This window comes from Neolamprologus brichardi, chromosome 16, assembly GCF_056152115.1.
Source record: "Neolamprologus brichardi isolate AB-2024 chromosome 16, ASM5615211v1, whole genome shotgun sequence".
NCBI lineage: Eukaryota > Metazoa > Chordata > Actinopteri > Cichliformes > Cichlidae > Neolamprologus > Neolamprologus brichardi.
In genome coordinates this window covers 10,032,438-10,048,041 of record NC_142119.1, presented here as the reverse complement: position 1 = coordinate 10,048,041, position 15,604 = coordinate 10,032,438, and the positions used below count along the sequence as shown (strand labels likewise).

Here is a 15,604-nt window from a genome sequence, read left to right as displayed (position 1 = left end):
ACAATCCACAAATCATTCCAGAACCTTTCTAGAGCTAAGCCATCTGACAGCACAGTGGAGCGGGATGTCTTTGCATGAGCTATCCATCTCCTCGAGCAGAGACTGGAATTGGCAGTGAGTCAAAGGAGATCGCTTAACTATACTGTGGCCATGACATCATGAAGATCTGAATTTGACATCTTGGCACACAGGTTTTCTTGGTGTATTATACAGTGCAGTTTCATGATGGGATAGCCAACTTGTTCCTCAATTAAGGTAACAGCGCCCCTGTGTTTCCCAACCATAGCTGGTGCACCATCAGTTGTCACAGCAAAAATCTTTGTAATGTCAATGCCTCGCTCATCAAAACACTCCTTAAAAACTTTGGTAATATACTCACCTCGCGTTGTTTCAGGCATCGGGGTTAAATAGAAGAGTTCGTCACAGTATCTTACCATAACAGCCAAATGTGGACCGTCATTGATATCAACGCTTTCGTCCAAAGCTACACTAAACACCTGGGCTTCTTTCAAACCAGCTGTTTGTTGGGCTCTGACATTGTCACCCATTTCCTGGATACGTCGTTCCACAGTTCTGGCTGATGCAGGTATGTCTTGTATCCTTGCTTTAATTGCATCTTTCTTTGGAAGCCCATTAAATAACACTTCTGAGCTTAAAAGAAAAGCCTCTTTAACAAATTCTCCATCTGTAAACGGCTTTCCATGTTTAGCAATACAGTGTGCAATACGATAACTTGCTTCAGTTCCATGATGTTTTGCAGCTGTAAAAACTTTTAGAGTACTTGCTTGCTTCTCATATCTTGATACAGCACGTGTGATTCAACTTTCTCTGCCTCATCCTTGAAGGTTTTTTGATGTTTCGTCTCAAAATGTCGTGTAACACTGGAAGTCCGGCAAACAACACTCTCGAGGCAAAGGGCACATACAGCACGATCTTTCTGTTGCACAAAACCCCAGTCTTCCATCCAAATTGGCATAAAAGACCGGGGATCATCTTTTTTCGCTCGCTTCGATATAATTCACAGGACTGGCTAGCTAGCTACATCCCTCTGGTCTGTGTAATTTTTAGCCAGTTATAAGTAAAACAAGGAGGTGGGGCTGTTAGCTTAGATACTGTCATTAAGACGCGCTGTCATTAACTGTATTGTCATTAGCTTTGTGTGAGATAATTTGTGATGTGCCCAGCCGTAGCTATTTATTTTTAAATACACCTTCTCAGATTATTTCACTGCATGCCGCGCCATCACTTAACCCTTCGCGTGCCAGCTGAGGCACGCGTGCCCAGGGTTGCCGACCCCTGGTGTAGCTGAAGGAAGTCATCTAGCAATTGGTCATGTGGTCAGCTGTAGACAAGTACATGTAAACAAGCCACAATGTGAGTGTGTGTTATCAATCCACTACAAATACCACTACCACATTTCATGCTGAGAGACAGCAAAAGTGGTGAATGTTAGCCACTTCCTCTATCTCCAGCCCATGCAGGGGCCTATCCTTACATGATGGTTCTTCTCCTTGCTCCTCTTCTTTCTTGGGTTTCTGACGCCTGAAGTATTCACTAAGGAATTAACAACCCTAGTCTGTAACAAAGTCAGCAAAGAAGGACGTAAAGCTATAAAACTCCACTGTATTATTCACCAACAAGTATTCTGTGCTAAACATTTAAAATATGACCATGTTATGAAACTGGTGATAAAGGTTATTAATTATATTTGCTCCAAAGCCCTGTACCACCGCCAGTTTCAACAGCTTCTACTCAACATCCAGAATACAGAGATGTTGTGTATTATAATGACGTAAGATGGCTCAGTTGGAGGTCTGCACTGCAGCGGTTCTACTCTCTTATGGAGGAAATCGGACAATTCTTTTTTTGAATTTCATAGTTCTTATTTAAACAGCTGACTTTGAATTAAATCTAACATTAAAAAATAGTTAAATTCAGGAGGAAACATTTTCATAATATAACAGGTGAAATTCAAAATATACTGACAGCTCTCCAAGTAAGACTTCAGTATTAAATAAAATGGTCTAGTTATGAAGTTGAACTTTAATCTGAGCCAAAACCGATTTACTCAGGAACAAATCAAACACTGAAATAAACCAAACGTTGACATTTAGAAGTTATCTAAGTGACTTATATATCATGTTTAACCCGAGTAGCGAAAGACCGTTGGGGGGTTGAAAATGATGTGCCTTGAGTCTGCGCCTTGACCACCTGGTCAGCTAGTCTAGCTAGGACTTAGACTTAGGCTAATTGCTAACTGCAACAACAATATGTCGTTCAAGTGGAACAGCAAAGCGCAAGTACGAAAGCCAAGGGGGTTGTCACATGATTTGGAAGGCATTGTGGGCATTGTAGGCATTCTAGAATCAGCCAGTCAGAGCCAGCGGATTTTGTTACACGGGCATTTTGCCGTTAAGTGCCTTCGTAACTTGAATTTTCTGTTAAATGGGGTATTCGTAAGTCCGGGTTCCACTGTATTGTAAAACAACTGATTGACATAAAAAAATTAAGCAGGAAGCAGCATAAAGTCTGATGGTATTTTAACTCGTTAAGAGATTAATTTCTTCAGCTTACCGATAACAAAGTTTTAGCCCGCCTGCTCTGTTCGGCTGTAGAAGCAAGAGACCGTGAGTCCACACCTTGACCACCTGGTCAGCTGGACTGGGACAAAAAATCCGGGCATTTTGACTAGAGAGTGGCCACCAGGTATTATAGAAAATACCATAAAGCCTTTGAATGAAAACAAACATTGTTGTGACAGTGATGTACACTGTCTTGTTGGTATATATGTATGAGTTCTAAACACAGTTTACATCAGATGACCACTTAAGGACATCTCTTGATTTCACCTTCGTGTTTCCCTCTCTCCAGATATCCAAACCGACATCATAACAAGCAGCTTTTACGGCTGTGGCTCCAGCAAACATTAGCTGATACTAGAAAGTAATATTAAATGAATTCTAACAACAGCTGATCAAGCTTAAACGTGCTGCTGTTGTTTAGCGCATGTTTTCATGTTCATTCCGTTTAGTCTAGCTTCCTGTCTCGTTATGGTTATTCCTATCAGTTGTGTGTGTCCTCACGTCCCTGTCATCCCTCTGTGTATTTAGGTCAGCGTCTCTTTCAGTTTGGTCCTCCCTCATGGCTGCGTATCTCTCCCCGTGTTTCCCTGCGTAATTAGATTAGATTAGCATTAGAATTTCCCAGTTTAGTTTAGCATTGTCTTGTATCTTTTTTCCCCGTTCAGTAATAAAGCTGTATTTTGAGTTAAGTCCCTGCAAAGTAAACACAGGTTCAGCATTACTGACGCTGAGTACAGATTTTGATACTTTTAACTTATAAAGGCAGCTTATATGTGTGTCTTGATTTATCAAATAAATCATCATCCATCCATCCATCCATCTTCATCCGCTTTATCCGGGGCCGGGTCGCGGGGGCAGCAGCCTAAGCAAAGAGGCCCAGACCTCCCTCTCCCCATTTTCAAATCATCATCAATTTGAAAATTCTGAGCACATTTTAATGACAACTAAATCACCTTCCACAAGAAATAGTTAACACAATAAAACAGACCTGTCAGCTTGCCATATATTTAGGAACTGGATGTCTTTAAGACTTGGAATGTAAATGTAAGTGTCCTTTTTTCTTTTGGTCAACTTCTGTTGACTATTGTGCTATATAAATAAAGTAAACTTGACAGTCAAAACAAAAAGGTTATTATATTCAGATATTTTTCATAATTCAAAATTGAATAAACATGGGAATGACTGAGTAGATAGGTTTTTTGGCAGTTACAATTCAATTCCCCATCTTGGTGGAACGGAACCAAAGCTATGAGAGGGATTACAGCAGGACCCCCCGGAGCCAAGATGCTGGTGGTGGAGATTGTTTGAATGGAAAAGTTGAAAAGATGTAGGCTGCCGGGGGATTCCCATGATGCATTGAGTTTTTCCTTTCCAGTCACCTTTCTCACTCACTATGTGTTAACAGACCTCTCTGTATTGAATCGTATCTGTTATTAATCTCTGTCTCTCTTCCACAGCATGTCTTTTATCCTGTCTTCCTTCTCTCACCCCAACCGGTCGCAGCAGATGGCCGCCCCTCCCTGAGCCTGGTTCTGCCGGAGGTTTCTTCCTGTTAAAAGGGAGTTTTTCCTTCCCACTGTCGCCAAAGTGCTTGCTCATAGGGGGTCATATGATTGTTGGGCTTTTCTCTGTATCTATGAAGCGCCTTGAGGCGACATTTGTTGTGATTTGGCGCTATATAAATAAAATTGAATTGAATTGAATTGAATGGAAAAGTGGGAGTGATAAAACTTAGATTTAGCTGGCAGCACCTGGGAATGCACAGATATGAATATTCACCTATATCTTGTCATGGAACTTTTTAAAATAAAATGCAAACACTTGATGAGTGTCTTTGAAGTGAGTTTTATTCACGTTGCAGCAAAAGAGAGAGTCCAGTCAGTCAAAGTCTGAGTGTCTGTCCCACTATGCTTCAAATAAACATGTTATATATGTGTTATTGTCAGAAAAGGTGAGGAAACACTAAAGAAAAATACATTTTCATTACAATCTCTACACATTAAAATATCAACAGCAATGATGACTAATTGGGTTGTTATGATACTAGAATTTCGAACTCGATACATATTAACCAGGAAAATACTTGATACCATATTTGATATTATGGGGAAGACTCTGAACCCACCCTGCAACAACAAAAGTAATGGCAAAGATGTCATATCATGAAAAAAAAAGTTTAAATTTTCATCTACTTTTCCCAATTATAAATGCAACGACAAAAGTAATGGCAAAGATGTCATATCACTAAAAGAAAAAAAAAAACTTTTAATTTTCATCTACTTTTCCCAGTTATATATTTATTATAGTTAGATCTGACAAAAGAAGAACTTAAGATTGAGTTTAGAAGTTTCATTTGTTTTACAAATTATTTATAGAATTTAATTGCAGACTGTGAAGGTAGATTTTAGAACCTGTTGTAAGGGTGTTAATATTTTTCATGAAATGGTAAAATATTGAACTTTCATTTCAAAACATTTGATATGTTTTTGATGTTCTATTGTTAATAATATTGTGGGTTTATTAGATTGGTACATTTTTACATTTCTTTCTTTTTTTTTTATTTCTACATACATCTGTTTGGTTAATAACTCACACTGACCAATAAAATATGACAAGTGGTGAAGATGCAGGTCCTTGGGCATCAGTTATAAAGTGTTACCACTTATTCCTTTAATGGAGAATCTATGTTTCACTATGTTCCACTAGCATATCGTAAATAAGAATTAGCAATAATGTAAAAATGAAGAAATATAAAAGTTTAAAGACATTAATCTGAAAATTGATTTAATTACCTATCATTTTACCTATGGCAGAATGAATATGTTTATGTTAAGACAACTACATACATTTTCCATTATTGCTTCCCAAAAGTACTGAGTACAGCAACATACAACTTGAAAAAACTAAAAAAGAATTGTGTGAAATGAATTAAAACTAAAGTAATTTATTTTGCTCAAATACGTTTTCTTTAAAAAGATTGATTATTCTGTTAGACTTGTAATTATTAGAAACTAAAGAAAAACTTGTTGAGGAATAGTATATTTACAGAATAAACTTGGACTAAATATGGACTTAATACACCAACAGTAAATCATAGCAATAATTTATGAATAATTAAATGAGTAAAAATTACATTTTTATGTTTTACTTTTTGATTATGTTAAAAAGTGTTTTCAGTAACTTCAGCAAACTGATTACATAACAATTACGTCACATTAGCATTAATACACGTAATGATTCTGGGATGACAAAAGAATCTTTTTAGCTGTTTAGAAATTTCCTTCATTTTGAGCCCATAAATAAATGGATTAAACAATGGATGATAGAACACTATTTGTAATGTCATTAGTAATCGAGCAACTTTTGGAAAATCTGATTCCACTCGAGCTATGCCTACATCATAGATACTTAAACAGGAAATACTGATTAAAACTAACAGATGGGGTAAACAGGTCTCTGCAGCTTTCTTCCTAATTTCTTTACAACTTTGATATGAGATGATAAAAATGTTTGTATAAGTGAAAACAATGAACAGCAAAGGAAGTATTATAAGATCTATTAAAGCAACCACTCCAAATACAATAATTAATCTTGACCTTACACACTGAAGAGTGTAAACTGCATTATTACAAAATATTCCCTTTAAATTAAAGTTACACAATGTTGCTTCAGCACTCCCTATTGCTTGGACTGCAATATGAAAAGCAGGTATAAGCCAAGATACGACCAGGAAAACGCTCACAGTGGTTTTGTTCATGATAGTTGGATATTCAAGAGGTTTACAAATAGCCACATATCTGTCATAGGCCATGGCTGCCAAGAGAAAGAACTCTGAACTGCCTAAAGTGTAAAATATAAAAAACTGAAAGAGACAGGCTGAATATGTTATGACTTGTTTTTCAGATAAAAAGTCAATCAGAAGTTTTGGGTAAATAGTTGTGCTGTAAAGGAGACAGTTCAGTAGCAAAGCTGCAATGAAAATGTACATAGGCTCATGAAGGTTTTTATGAATCCAGATCACATACACAATGGTAGAATTACTGCATATTATTATAATGTACAATGCAAAGATAATACAGAAATAAACATATCTGTACTTGTTAACTTCAATGTATCCATCTAGAGTTACATATGTGGTATTTAACTCCTCATCCATGAATTAAAATAAAAATGCTACAAAACAAATATATAGCAGCATAAAGATATCAGAACTTCAAATACAAGTACACTCATCAATCAAATGCATATAGTCAATCATATGTATGTGGACTGAAGAAGAGTTTTATTGGTTTGCTTCAACCTTTTTTTTTTTCTTTTTTTTTTTGCCTGTCCCATTTGGTTCTTTAGCCGTCAGAATTGTTGTCTGAAGACCAACAAGGATACCCAATGGATTTATTTTGCCAAATGGATCATCATGGCATTGCCGTATTGGTCCATTTGATCAACCTTTGTTTTTATTATTTATTTTATTTTATTTTCAGTTGTTACAGACGGGACAGACATGAGTGAAGGATAGGAAAGGGAGAAAGAAAGAGGAAGGAAAAGAAAAACAGAAGGGGAGAGGGACAGTGAGAAAGGGGGGGAAAAAAAATATCTCCGGGATCACCTGTTGAGAGAAAAAGAGTAGAAAACAAGCAAAAAAACAAAACAAAACAAAGCAACATACAGTGGGGCAAAAAAGTATTTAGTCAGCCACCGATTGTGCAAGTTCCCCCACTTAAAATGATGACAGAGGTCAGTAATTTGCACCAGAGATACACTTCAACTGTGAGAGACAGAATGTGAAAAAAAAATCCATGAATTCACATGGTAGGATTTGTAAAGAATTTATTCGTAAATCAGGGTGGAAAATAAGTATTTGGTCAATAACAAAAATACAACTCAATACTTTGTAACATAACCTTTGTTGGCAATAACAGAGGTCAAACGTTTACTATAGGTCTTTACCAGGTTTGCACACACCGTAGCTGGTATTTTGGCCCATTCCTCCATGCAGATCTTCTCAAGAGCAGTGATGTTTTGGGGCTGTCGCCAAGCAACACGGACTTTCAACTCCCGCCACAGATTTTCTATGGGGTTGAGGTCTGGAGACTGGCTAGGCCACTCCAGGACTTTCAAATGCTTCTTACGGAGCCACTCCTTTGTTGCCCGGGCGGTGTGTTTTGGATCATTGTCATGTTGGAAGACCCAGCCTCATTTCATCTTCAAAGTTCTCACTGATGGAAGGAGGTTTTGGCTCAAAATCTCACGATACTTGGCCCCATTCATTCTGTCCTTAACACGGATCAGTCGTCCTGTCCCCTTGGCAGAAAAACAGCCCCATAGCATGATGTTTCCACCCCCATGCTTCACAGTAGGTATGGTGTTCTTGGGATGCAACTCAGTATTCTTCTTCCTCCAAACACGACGAGTTGAGTTTATACCAAAAAGTTCTACTTTGGTTTCATCTGACCACATGACATTCTCCCAATCCTCTGCTGTATCATCCATGTGCTCTCTGGCAAACTTCAGACGGGCCTGGACATGCACTGGCTTCAGCAGCGGAACACGTCTGGCACTGCGGGATTTGATTCCCTGCTGTTGTAGTGTGTTACTGATGGTGACCTTTGTTACTTTGGTCCCAGCTCTCTGCAGGTCATTCACCAGGTCCCCCCGTGTGGTTCTGGGATCTTTGCTCACCGTTCTCATGATCATTTTGACCCCACGGGATGAGATCTTGCGTGGAGCCCCAGATCGAGGGAGATTATCAGTGGTCTTGTATGTCTTCCATTTTCTGATGATTGCTCCCACAGTTGATTTTTTCACACCAAGCTGCTTGCCTATTGTAGATTCACTCTTCCCAGTCTGGTGCAGGTCTACAATTCTTTTCCTGGTGTCCTTCGAAAGCTCTTTGGTCTTGGCCATGGCGGAGTTTGGAGTCTGACTGGTTGAGGCTGTGGACAGGTGTCTTTTATACAGATGATGAGGTCAAACAGGTGCCATTCATACAGGTAACGAGTGGGGGACAGAAAAGCTTCTTACAGAAGACGTTACAGGTCTGTGAGAGCCAGGGATTTTCCTTGTTTGAGGTGACCAAATACTTATTTTCCACCCTGATTTACGAATAAATTCTTTACAAATCCTACCATGTGAATTCATGGATTTGTTTTTCACATTCTGTCTCTCACAGTTGAAGTGTACCTCTGGTGCAAATTACTGACCTCTGTCATCATTTTAAGTGGGGGAACTTGCACAATTGGTGGCTGACTAAATACTTTTTTGCCCCACTGTACTATACACAACACCATCGCATTAATCTAGCTAAGTGTAAACAGCAGCAAATACCAAATATTGAACGTTGTTGTGCAGCACGCAGGACAGACAGCGCACAATGTGCTTTGAAGTAGCAGCCAAGAAAGGTGTGATTCAAGTCTACGAACAGCGAACACCTGTGTGCACACCTGTGTGGATCGGCGCGCTTGTATTCAAATGGTTTCCCCATGTAATGGTCTGCAAGAGGATGTAGAGAGCCATAGCCCTGTCCCCCAGGGCATGAAGCAGGCATGGGGGAGATCCAGGCCCCAGACATCCAGAGGCCCCAGAGTGCAAGAGCCCAAGGAGGACCACCGGAGGGGCATCCGTGCCACCTTCATGGGAAGGGCTGAGGATCCCCAGACGAGGGGTCACCCAGTAGCCGCCAGGCAGAAACTAGAGGGGGCTGCACCGGCGTGCCCGCCGGCTCCGCCGGCAGCCAGCTGTGCCAGAGTGAACCGAGCCGCAGGCACAGAGGCCGGAGGCCCGAGGGCCCTCCGCGCCCCGGAAGAGGCCTGACCGAGCAGCAGGCGCCAGGCCCCGCCAAGTAGCCACCGGGAGTGAGCTGGCACATGACCTGAGCGCCCAGCCCCAGACACCAAGAACCAACAATGCACCGACCCCTGAGGGCATCAGTCACCGGCAGGGAGTGTGGTGAGGGGAGATAGGCCTCCACACTTTGGAGGGCCTGGGAGTTCCCAGAGAGGTGGAGTCTAAGACCCGACCTGACATATAGACACAGACAAACAGGCACACACAGACACAGACATGCATTCCCACCCTCATGCACACATATACAAACACTCAGCACTCACCCAACGTAGGAATAAACATAAATGGACATGTACACACAATCACACTCCCCAAACATACTCTATACCCCGGGTCCAGGTATCCTCGCATCTCTCCCCCACCTGCAGAGTGGACTCCTGCAAAGATGGAACAACCTCCCTGCCAGTTGAAGAGCCCCCCGGTTAGGCCGATGCACAAGAGGCCCCCTGCGCCAGGGCTGAGCCCCCGTGCACCCACCCGCCCACAACCTTGGCGACACACCGACGAGGACCGAAGCCCCCAAGGCCCAGCCAGAGCCCCAGCACGGAGGCGAAGCACCCCCGAACCCCAAACCCCCACGCCCGCCCCGAATCCACTCAGGGGCAGCCAGGCCACCAGGCCAGTAACCTACGTCCGCCAGCACAGACCATCCTCCAGCCCCGCTGCACGCGGCCACGAGGGGAACAACCTCTGAGAGCGACCAGAGCCACTAACCAGGTTATGAACACAACCCCCGGGTTAAGCCCTCCAGGGATAACGTCTCTAGGGGTCCTCCAGGTGCCCTAAGCCCATCCCAACCTCCACATCAACCACAATAGCCAAGGCGGGACCAAACCACGACCCCCCAACCCCGCTAGGTGATGGAGCCGATCAAAGGAGCCCAGAGGGATTGATCTAATGTGGTGGCAGAGGCTATATCGAGACTAATGTGATCTATTAGATAGTTTCTATATTGGCTAGAATTAAGATTATTTTTATTTTTCCAGTTCATGAGGACCGTTTTCTTGGCGATGCATAGGGCAGTAAAAACCATGTGGACTGTATTAGTTTCTGTAGTGACATCATCCAAATTTCCCAACAAGCATACTAAAGGGGAGGTTGGAATTTTACATTTCAGACACTTTGATAAGTCTTCACATATCTCGTGCCAAAACTTCTGCACTGGTGGACAGAACCAAAGAGCGTGGATGTAATTGTCTGGTGTATTGCCTTGACAGTGTGAGCAGTTGTTGGCGGATGTAAAGCCCATCTTGAACATTCGATGACCTGTATAGTGCACTCTATGCAGTATTTTGTATTGTATTAATTGCAGATTGGGATTTTTAATCAATTTAAAGGTTTTTAAGCACATCTGAGACCAGACGTTTTGGTCTAAGCTGACTGATAAATCTGCTTCCCACTTTGCAATAGGAAGGGATATTGATTCATCTATTTTAGAAAGTGTTCTGTATATTTTAGATAATAGTTTGGGGGATTTAAGAGTAAGAAATTGAACCACACTTGGTGGTGTTTGTAATTCAACTTGACTGAGGTTAAATTTCTTTTTTACTATGGATTTAATTTGTTGATATTCTAAAAATCTTTTCTTGTTGATCCCATATTGTGTAACTAGTCTGTCAAATGGAATAAATTCTGTTCCCTCTAATATATGTTCTAAGTATTTAATTCCTTTACAACTCCATTCTGGGAAATTAATCATATTATTGTTTTGTAATATGTCAGGGTTATTCCAGATAGGTGTACGTTCGCATGGGATTAATGAAGACTCCGTTATTTTTAGAAACTCCCACCATGCTGTCAGAGAAAAGCTGATGTTGATGCTTTTAAAGCATTCATGTCTTTTGATGTTTGAGCTAATAAATGGTAGGTCTGAAATCCCTAGATCATTGCATAGTGCCTGTTCAACATCTAGCCAGGGCTCATCTAAGAGGGTACATTTTAACCATTCTGAGATGAACTGAAGCCTGTTGGCTAAGAAGTATTGGTGAAAATTAGGCAGATCTAATCCTCCTCTATCCTTGGTTTTTTGTAGCGTTTTTAAGCTGATACGCGGGGGTTTATCTTTCCAAAGGAATTTAGAAATATGTGAATCCAGAGATCTGAACCAATCTTGTGATGGTTTGTTGGGGATCATTAAAAATAAGTAATTTATTTTTGGCAAGATCATCATTTTTATAGTGGCGACCCTTCCCATGAGTGATATGGGTAGAGATTTCCATCTAGTCAGATCGTCTTCTACTTTCTTTAGAAGTGGGATGTGGTTTAATTTAATTAAGTCTGAAAGCTTAGGAGAAACATTAATACCTAAATATTTAATATTTCCAGATTGTAGTGGGGAAGAAGATGAATTATGGAAGGAGCAGTTAATGGGAAGAACTGTAGATTTTGGCCAGTTAATTGAATAATCTGAAACTCTTGAAAACCAGTTTATTAGAGTAATTACCTCAGAGAGGTTGGTTTGTGAGTTTTGCAGAAAAAGCAACACATCATCCGCATAAAGACTGATTTTATGTTCTACGTTCTTACATTTTATGCCCTTAATTGTTGTAGCCTGTCTAAATGCTGCTGCTAGAGGTTCGATAAAAATTGCAAAAAGTGAAGGGGAGAGTGGGCATCCCTGTCTGGTGCCCCTCAGGAGACAAAAGCTGGAGGATGTCTGGTCATTTGTTCTGATATGAGCTGTTGGGGAATTGTATAATATTCTTATCCAATTTATGAAAGAGTTTCCAAAACCAAATTTGTGTAAAGTTGCAAATAAAAATTTCCAGTTAACTCTGTCAAATGCTTTTTCTGCATCTAGAGATAATATTATGGTTTCAATGTTTTTATTGTATGAGTAGTCTATTAAATTAAGTAATCTACGAGTGTTTGTTGAGGAGTGCTGACCTTTTATGAAACCAGTTTGGTCAGGATGAATTAAGAGGGGGGTTATTTTCTCTAATCTCTTTGAGAGAGCTTTGCAGATTATTTTAAGGTCTACATTTATAAGGGATATTGGACGATAACTTGAGGGAAATAAAGGGTCTTTTCCTGGTTTTAGCAGGAGACTAATGTTGGCAGAATTCATATTTGGTGGTAGTCTGCCATTTTTCTTGATTTCCTGCAACAATCCATGGAATACTGGTGCCAAAATTGTCCAGAATTCTTTGTAGAATTCTGCAGGAAAGCCGTCTGGACCTGGAGCCTTGTTATTGGGCATACTTATCAGGGCTTCCTGGAGTTCACCTGGCGTCAGTGGTGAATCCAGTGCCATTGCTTGACTGTCTAGTAATTTTGGAAGAGTTACGTTGTCAAGAAACAAATCAATTTCATTTTTAGACGGGTTTATTTGTGGTGAATATAAAGTTTCATAGAAATCCCTAAAAATGTTGTTTATTCTTCCAGGGTCATATATTGTGTTCCCCGATAAATCTTTAGTAGCACATATAGTTGTTTTTTCTTTATTTATTTTTAACTGGTTTGCTAGAAATCGACCTGATTTGTTACCGTGTTCAAAATTCTGCAAGCGAAGTCTTTGTACAAGGAATTGTGTTTTTCTATTAATAATTTCCTTTAATTCTAGTTTTGTTTTGCATATTTTGTTCATTACTTCTTGATCTTGGTGGAACGCGTAGGCTTCTTCTAAGGATTTGATGGTTTTTTCTAATTCCTGAATATTTTTGTTTTCTTCTTTCTTTTTGTGTGATGAGAAAGAAATTATTTTACCTCTCATCACAGCTTTTCCTGCTTCCCATAGAACAGAAGCAGATGTTCCGGGAGTGTCATTAAAGTCTAAATATGAAATCCATTCCTTTTTAAAATATTTAATAAAGTCTTCATCTTTAAGTAGTGATGTGTTAAATCTCCAGTTTTTACTTGGCGTAGTATTATTCTTGTGCATTAGTGTTAAAGATACAGGAGCATGATCGCTGACAGCTATAGGGTGAATCTCAGTGTCTGAAATGTCACTCAGCAGTGAGCTGCTGACCAAAAAATAATCCAGACGAGAGTAGGAGTGATGAACATGTGAGAAGAAAGTATATTCCTTACTGTTGGGGTGAAGGGAGCGCCATGCATCGCAAAGGCCATAGTCGCTCATATACTGTTTGATTATATTTGTGGATTGCCAATTGCGCTGAGTTCCTGTTGTGTTGAGCCTATCCATTTCTTCATTTAGTCCAAGGTTGAGGTCGCCTCCGAGAATGAGTGTGCAATCAAGGTGTTCAGAGAGTGCACTAAAAAATCCGTGGAAGAATGAGGGTTCATCAACATTTGGACCATATATACTTACAATACATAGTTTTTTGTTCAATATTGATAGTTTAATAATTAGAAATCTACCCTCTGGATCTATAACTGTATCGAGTACTGCAAACACATTAGGAAACTCAGGTGTTTTAAGTTCGTTTAAACCTGTAACAGGTCTGTGAGTTTCTTGTAATAAAACAACATCTGCCTGTAGTTTTTTAAGCTGGTTAAATATCTTTAACCTCTTTCCTCTGGTGCCAGCCCCATTTACATTCCATGTGACAAACCTCAGCATGCCCATAATTGTGTGTGTATGTCTAATGATGTAAGCTGGGTGTTTCGTTTAGACGGGTGGAGAGAATGTGGAAACATCACTTGTTTGTAAATAGAAAGAGAAAAAAGTGTGGTGATAGGCTCCATAAGTCTGACTATGTGTGTGACTATTCACTAATATGAACAAGCGTGGCTTGTGTATGTGTCCTGTAAGTCTGTGCTTGCTGTGAGGCTGTTGTAAATGTGCTGCCGTTGAGCGCATGTGTTTGCGTGATCGTGGTGTGAAAATATGGAGAAATAGAGGGCGTTGTTTGTGGGTGACTGGGGAAGTAGGTGATCACAGCAGTGAAAGACAAGAGAAAGAATGAAACCACATAAACTGTGAGCGACAACAAAAAAAGAAAAGAAACGGAAACATTCCAATTAAAGTAATGACGGAGGGTGACGGTGTTATATCTGCTATGACATCATACTGATATTACTAGGTTAAACCCATGTTAAAGGAAAAAGTGTGAATGAGTAAGAAAAGAATGTAGCGGGTTCTTATCTGGAGTGCAGTCAATATAACCACGGTGTGGTGCCGGGGTCGCGGTAGAGCTGTCCGTCCACGTAGAGCCGGTCCACGGCGATGACAGCACGGGAGCTACAAAACAAATATAGCAGCATAACCAGTTTATTTGACGAAATAAAATCAAAATTGCACTAAAATGCAACCTGTGTTGTCTGTATTATTCTTTTAAAGATATCAGAACTTCAAATACAAGTACACTCATCAATCAAATGCATATAGTCAATCATATGTATGTGGACTGAAGAAGAGTTTTATTGGTTTGCTTCAACCTTGAGGGAGCTGAACTGTGAAAGTCAGTTACATCATTGTTCAGCCTCTTTTACTTGAGGCTTTAGTAGTTACAGCTAATGGATCCTAAGTTGCAGCTAACAATGACAATGATCAGCCAACTTCTATTAATCTAGTATAGAATTTTAATGTAGCAAGATTTTATTGTTGAGTGTATCCTGGCTTTTGTGCAGTCGGGTTCATATCTTATTTCATCAGGAGTTTTTATTTGGTTTCCAGTTTAGGTGGTGTGGTCTTATGCCTTGTGTACATTTTCAGTGTAAAAAAAACTTGGATAACTACCATACTAAATAATAATAATAATAAAAATAATAATTAAAAAAAACAAAAACAAGGACATCAAGCTTGTGCATTGCAAATGTCTTTTCATACGTTATTTTATTTATAGCCTATAAATAAAGCCTATATATAGCATACATGGAAAAAATTCCCCCGCTGGCCCCTGCGGGCGGTCTATCCTTCAAGCTCGGGTCCTCTACCTAACACACACCTAACACTAAGACTAGGGCCTCAGCACAGTCAAAATGAACATACTGTTATGTCTTAATTTCCTTTTATTCATGTTGCCACTCCTCCCTCCTCTGATATACTTTAAGGATATACACTCTGTGGTGTCTAAATTTATTTGGAATGGGAAAAGGCCTAGAATACGTTTGTCAACATTGCAGCGGGCCAAATTACTTGGTTGTTTGGCAGTACTTCGAGTTTTACTACTGGTCATTCAAAATCAGGGTGCTTAGGGGTTGTTCATGAGGCTACTACTGCATGGAAAATGATTGAATCCGGTAAGGAAGCACCACAATATACACACCAAAAAGCT

At 40.0% G+C, this 15,604-nt stretch overlaps 1 pseudogene; it reads right to left on the bottom strand.

Annotated features, from left to right (window-relative positions):
- Positions 1-5,742: 5,742 nt before the first annotated feature.
- Positions 5,743-6,738, bottom strand: LOC102791665 (olfactory receptor 13C2-like; annotated as a pseudogene).
- Positions 6,739-15,604: the final 8,866 nt, after the last annotated feature.